The sequence below is a fragment of the Equus asinus genome, chromosome 20 (genome assembly GCF_041296235.1).
Source record: "Equus asinus isolate D_3611 breed Donkey chromosome 20, EquAss-T2T_v2, whole genome shotgun sequence".
NCBI classification, from domain to species: domain Eukaryota; kingdom Metazoa; phylum Chordata; class Mammalia; order Perissodactyla; family Equidae; genus Equus; species Equus asinus.
Window position 1 is genome coordinate 90,102,205 of NC_091809.1, and position 6,761 is coordinate 90,108,965.

Sequence of the window (6,761 nt, forward strand, 5' to 3'; positions counted from 1 at the left end):
GGGTGCTGTGTGGGTGGACTAAATTTGGCCTGGGAAGGTTTGGGAAGGCTTTCATAGGGAAGTGGCACATACGTGAAGGGAAGCGATGAAGGAGACAGAGGTCAGCCAAGAAAAGAAAAAATTATTCCAAGTCAAAGGAGAAACACAAAAAAAGGCCAGTATGGGTATGTGGATGGAGAAGAATGGCATAAGAAGAGCTGGAAAGGTGGATAGGTGCCAAATCAAGGAGGACCTTGTATGTCAAGCTAAGGGTTTTGGACTTTATTTTAAGGACAATGGAAAATTATCAAAGGGTTTGAGGCAGGGCAATGGCATGTTCACCCTTGCATTTTAGAAAATCACTTCTGGCTGCTTAGTAGAGAATAGACAGGAGGAGAGGAAAATTGGCAGTGTGGGGACCAGTTAGGAAGCAACTGATGTAGTCTAGGTGGGAGATGACTATAGTGGTGAGAGTAGGGATGGAGAAAATTGCACCGGTTTAGTAAATATTCAGGAGTTAGAATTCACAGAAATTAGTGGTCAATTGATCGATTGGCTGTGGAATTATGAAGAAAAGGATGGCTTCCAGGTATTCTGCTGAAGTAAATGAAAAAATCTAGAAATATCACCCATTGACAAACAGCCCCCAGAATACTTGTCTTCCCAACCCCATTGAGTAAGATGGCTGCAATATCCAGGGACATATTTTCAGGTAACCAGAGGCACACAGATAGGATGATGAGGGTGGGGAGAGGAGTCTAATTAGCTAGAATGCAAAAAGGAAAATGTACAGTTCACACACAGTGCAGTTTGACCCATACACAGTCTTCCCAAATCCCTGATCTCCTCCTAGGTCTGCAGAGCCTCCTGATTAATGGGGAGTCGACCTGTGCTCTCCATCCATCCTTCCTCTATTATATCTCTTCCCCCTTCTGATGCTCTCCATGGTCTAGGAGCAACCAATAGCCTATGAATCACCTCAGGGACTGTGTGTGGTTCTGACCAACGTGGGTCCCTCTGAGGCAGCAAACTTTTAAAATTATTACCTTGGACCCAGCAGGAAAAACTTGAAGTAGAAACAAATCAATCCAGAGTCACTTACCAAGAGTACTGGCTTTATGCTGTTTGGTTTAATAGACCAGCCAATCAGCATAACCAGGCAGTTGGTACCCCAGTTGCCTTGAGAAGAATAGAGCTTTCGTCTCTATTTGCAACAAAGACACTTAATGGAGCAAAGGCAGCCTTTTCTACCACTACATGTAAGTATTGCTTTGATATTGTAATTTTTCTTGATCTAATACACTTTCTTTCTTCTGGGTGGTTGTTATCATTTGGAAAATCTATAAGGAGTAAAATCTTCCCACATAATATAGAGAATGGAATTCATTAAGTCAGATGCTAGCCCTGGCAAGGACTTCCTCAATGCTCTTCTTCAAGAGGACTATTGTAGTTCATTCCCAGGAAGAGTGTTATAGGGTGAAAAGAGAAAAGGACTAAGGACTGAACTCTGGGAACGCCAGCATTTGGGGAGCCCACAGAGGAGAATAAGGTCAAGAAGAGAGCTGAGAAGAAACAGAGAGTAAGAGAAGAATCAGGAGAGAGTAATGTCATGGAAGAAATCCAAAGGAGGAAAGACTTTCAAGGAGGAAGAAGCGGTCCACAGCATCAAATGCAGCAAAGATTTCTAATGAGGTCAAGGCAAGAAAGTATCCTTTGAATTTGGCAACATGGAGGTTATGGATCCCCAGGATACAATCTATATCAGCAGAAAATGGAGGCAGAAGCCACAATGCAATGAATTGAGCAAATGAAGATGAGGAAGGAGAATAAGTGAGCGCAGAACCTTCTTTTGGGAAATTTGGAAGAAAGAATGGACAGTAGCTGAAAAGTGATATGAAGTTAAAGATTCTGGGTTTTTTTTAATTTTTTTTTGAGATTATGGAGACTTGGACGTAAGTATAAACTACAAAAAGATACAGTAGAGAAGATGAATTTGAAAGTAAAGAGAAAGGAAGATGCGAGATGTGGCGAGGTCCTGGAGGTGATGAGAGGAGGTGGGATCAAGGGCTCATGTGGAAGAATTGGAGGCCTTAATTTTAGAGTCTGCAGGGTGTATGTAGGGTAATTAATAAGATAGGAGCAGACAAGAGGTTGAGGTATTTTGTGCCTAGTGATATAAATATTTTCAAAGTCTTTAGCTGAAGAAGGGGAGGAGGGTTGGATGGAGAACAAGAAAAACTTTACAAGAGAAGTATTATCCTGTCATGGGCATGTTGTTGTTACCTTTGTTGTTATCTGCACAGAATCCATTCCCCCTTTTATTGGTAACAGCACGTCAGTTTTCTTTTAAGACCCATCCTCTCCCCACTCTAAGTCTGTGTGGTTCAGATGCAAATCATTCCAGTCCCACAACCCACTTCAGTGTTGGGCTCCTAACCCATGATCAGGTCAAGGTGATCAATTCAGAGATGGGCACACGACTAAATCTGAACCAGTGAAAATCAGATCCAGGAATTTTCCTGTAACTATTGGGCAAGAGGTGCTAGTAGAATGTAAGCCTGGTGGACATCTTGCCACCAGGAACGTTGAGCCTACCTGAGAATGAAGTCAAGTCAAGGAAAGCAGAACTAAGGGATGGAGAGAGACAGATGCCTGATAAGATCTATTTAACACCTATATTAACTTCTGCCTGAAGTCACATGAGTCAATAAGTTCCCTTTCTTCTTACACCACTTTGAGTTGGGTTTTATCACTTGCAACCACGAGTTATGATGAATACATGTGGCAGATGTTGCCTGTTGGTACTTATCCCCACATCCACTCTTCTGGAATCTCCCCTGCACCAATGGGAATGGAAAGCTGAAAACCACGTTTCTCAGATTCCTTTGTCACTTCACTCCAGTTAGTTTCTGCCAGTGGGAACCCTGGCAGAAAAGGTGGGAGGAAGGGAGAAGCCCTTCTGCCTTTGGCAGTGCCTCTGGCAACGTCAGCAGCAGTGGTTCCTGCCTAGCAGAAGTGGGGGCGGCTCCAGTCGCGTCAGCAGTACAAACTCCAGTCGCATCAGCAGCTAGTGCAGATTTGTAGGTTCCAGCTCCCTGATCTTTGGGCAATACCTTTTCTCCCTTTTGCTCCTCTAGCTGGAGATTAGTGGTGGTTTCCTGATTTCTGGGTAACCCTGCTTTCCCTCTTATGCTTCTCCAGACCTTTCCCACCACTTTGTAACAAATTATTTGCATTAAATCCTTCTCTATGTGGAATATCTAGAGTGATTTCTGTATCCTTATTGAACAGTGATTGATACGTTACACATTCCTCTTTTGCATATACCTATGCATATACACACAAATACCACACACAAAGCTCAGAGATGCTGTTTCTCAAATGTACAGACTTATTAAGTGGCCTAGCTAGGCCTGGAATTCAGACATGCCTGACTCCAAAGTTCTCACTCTTTCTCTGACCTAAAAAGTTGTTTTTTGTTGTTCTTTTCTTTTTTATGGCTAGATTAAATAGAAGTTAAAGAGGACAGAGAAATAAAAGTAATTTTAAGAAAGTTTTGTTCAGATGATCAACATTGATATTCAATTTGGATAGAAAAAGACTGGCTTTTAGGGAATGGAGGACTGGGAGATAATAAAGGGACCAAACATCTCTATAAAAAACAGCAGAAGCACGAGAAAGAAATTGTGAGAGAGGCAGAAGGACCAGGATAAGAGGTTGTGGTCACAAGTGGGATGTTGGAATTTGAGGAATTTCTTCACAGGTAGAGCAATTGTGAATAATGACTAGGGTCAGAGTTTGGCCATACTAATTGGGTAGCTGAAGTAGGGATTTCAGCAACTGAGAGGACATGGGTTGATAGATGATGGCCATAAGAATGGTATGGCTCACTTGCATGAGGCCAAAGGAGGAGGAATTTAACCTGCATAGAAAGAGGAAGGGAAATGGTACAGACATGTGTGAGAGCCATGCCAATATGGATACACTGCTTCCCATCCATTTGGACAGCTACAGGGAAAGGAAGAGGGGCCCTGGGGTAGAGCTGGTCTCAATTAAAACTGGAGGTAAAGAGATAGAGATATGTATTTACCATGGAGCGTGTAAAGAATGTAGAGAAGCTTATTAACCATGGAGTGTGAATTCAAGAGGGCATCATGGAAAGTTTGGGAAGAAGAGGCACAATGATGAGTGGGAAAAAGGAACCATGGAGCAGTTTTGAGGTAAGATTCCTCACTCTCCCTCACCCTCCCTATCCAATCTATTAGCAAGTCCTATAGACTGTCTTCTAAATATTTTTTAATCTGCCTGCTGCTTTTCATCTCCATTGCCACCTAGTGTCCAGACCTCCATGATTTACCACCTGGAACACAGCACTAACCTCCTCACATCCACTGTGGTCTCTTTTCCCCCAGTATCCAGTCTGCAACAATCAGAGTAATCTTTCTAAAATGTAAGTCTTATCACCTCACTCCCTTGTCTAAAATGCCTCAGTAGATCTTCATTGCCCCCAAAGATAGACAAAATCCATGCTTCCTAGCCTGATATGGAAGCCCACCATGAGCCAAGAAGCCCCTGCCTCCTTCTCTAGTCTCATCCCACCAGCCCCTCACTCGTCCCCTGTACTCAGCCCTGCTGAGGAGTTATAGCTCCCACTCCTGCCTATCTCTTCTCCTCTGGCTTTTCTTTGCTCGTGTTGCCTCCTCTGCCTGTCCTGCTCACTGGCATGGTAGTGCATAGTAGGCAGTGAATATATATTTGCTAAAGGAATTGCATACATTCCACTCATCTTTTGAAAATTAAGCTCAAGTGTTATGTCATGTATGAAGCCTTTCCTAACTCCCTCTTCATCCCAGATATTGCTGGCTCCACTCTCCTTTGTACATACGGTCTTCCATCTTAATGTCTATGTCACTTTATTGCATTTATGTGATGCCTTGTCTGTGTTCCCCTCCTAACTGTGATAGAGTGGCAGATTGTTGAGGGCAGGGCCTGTCTGATTCATCTTGTTACTCCATTGCCTGACACACTGCCCTGCACATAGGAGGTGCTAAGTGAGGATGAAAGAAGCATCAGTTGGACCTTTTCTAGAAGTTTCTTGGAGACAAGTTAGAGGCTTCCCTGTAACAGAGCAGATGGGAGAAGAGAAGAAAGCAGAGAGTTAGTACTGCTCTTTCAACAGAGAGGAGGGAGTTAACCTTGAGTACTAGAGTTTCTGGATAACTGTTTAGACATCTCTAGTCTCCCTGGCATGATGCAGTGATGGCCCCAGATGTCGTACATGGACCAAATAAGGTCTGGATTTGAGATTTTGGCCTTGTCCTCACCACTCAGACTGAAGGAGGGGCAGCCAACTCCGTGAGAAGAACCATCCAGACACCATCATGGATGAAAGGGAAAGCTCAAGATACTTCTTAGGAGTGGACACCACAGCCATAGTGCCTGGCCCCTAACCTATGTTCCTAGCCCAGCCAACCTCAAGTCCTGGGTGGATCCTGATCTAAGAGGCCCAGATTCATCCCCTGCCTCCCCTCCTAGCTGTTGAGGCTGGTGAAGGAACCTTAGGCAGTTCTCCTGAACCAGAGGGGCCAGGTGCCTCTCAGGAGCCATTCTGTGGACTGGCCTCCCAGTGCAACACCCCGTATGGCAGGTGGAGCTTGTCAGTCTACTATTCTACCCACCAAAGCCACACAAAGCAAGGGGCCACCAGGTCAGGAGGGGCTGACCCTAAACCAGATAAGCCCACAGGCGAAAGTTTGGGTCTACTTCCAGGGCCCCTTCCTGAGTGAATCCAAGGGATGGGTTTGAGTCCATATTCATTGCCATTGGGAAGTGGGTAGTATTATACCCATTTTATGGAAGAGGTCATCGAGGCCAGGATATGGAAGCTCAGAGTGAGAGCCCCCTGCTAGAGTCTGAGGCTATTTTTTGAGCCTAAAATAAACAAGCAAACAAATCTTCAATTTCAGCTAGGTTGGAAAGGTAGAAGAGGAAAAGGGTCTCACCTGAGACCCAGCTGCCCATAGAGATTAGTCCAGGCCCATTCCCCAGTCAAATGATTGTCAGTAAGTTTGGAGCTAAAGATTTGGTCAGTTTATGACCAGAAAAGAACCAACCGCTGCAACCACCACCAAGACAACATTCACTGGTCTAGATGGCGCAGATACCCAGGGGACTGAAGGGTAGCCAGCAGGACTCCCCTGGAGCTGTGTTCTGCAAATGTGTTTCATGGTGCCAGGCCCCTGAATCATTCCTTCTGCCCTTTCCCCAGCTTGCCTCCGGCACACAGGGGTGTCGTTTCCCCAACTCAACTTCTCTCCACTTGTTATGCCTAACTCATGGCAACAGAAGCCTCGTCTTCTGGTGTGGTGCTGCCTGAACCACCTGGAACCACAATTTGAGGGCCCCCATGGCCCTCCACGGCAACTCTGAGCTAATCCACTTTACTCACGCACAGCTGTCCCCAGCCCTATTTTCCTGAGGACTTGGGGCCAAGCTGTGGTCAGTTATTAGCAGGCTGGGTCTGCCTCTTACTTGCTGGGTGAACACAGCAGTTCCTTCCCCTTCCTTCAGTCCTCCATTTCCCTTTATGTGTACGTAGTCCAGAAGAAGCCAGTTTATGATCTGGATTTTGGAATCATCTGTGCAGAAATGAGGTTTGTCCCTCAGCCTTCCCCTTTCTTGCCTCCTGCAGCCTCATTTGAGCTTGAGAGCCTCAAAAGAGATGTTATTAGCTTCTAAATTCAAAGAAAGAAGTGAGATTATTCCATAACCAGTCCCCTTGA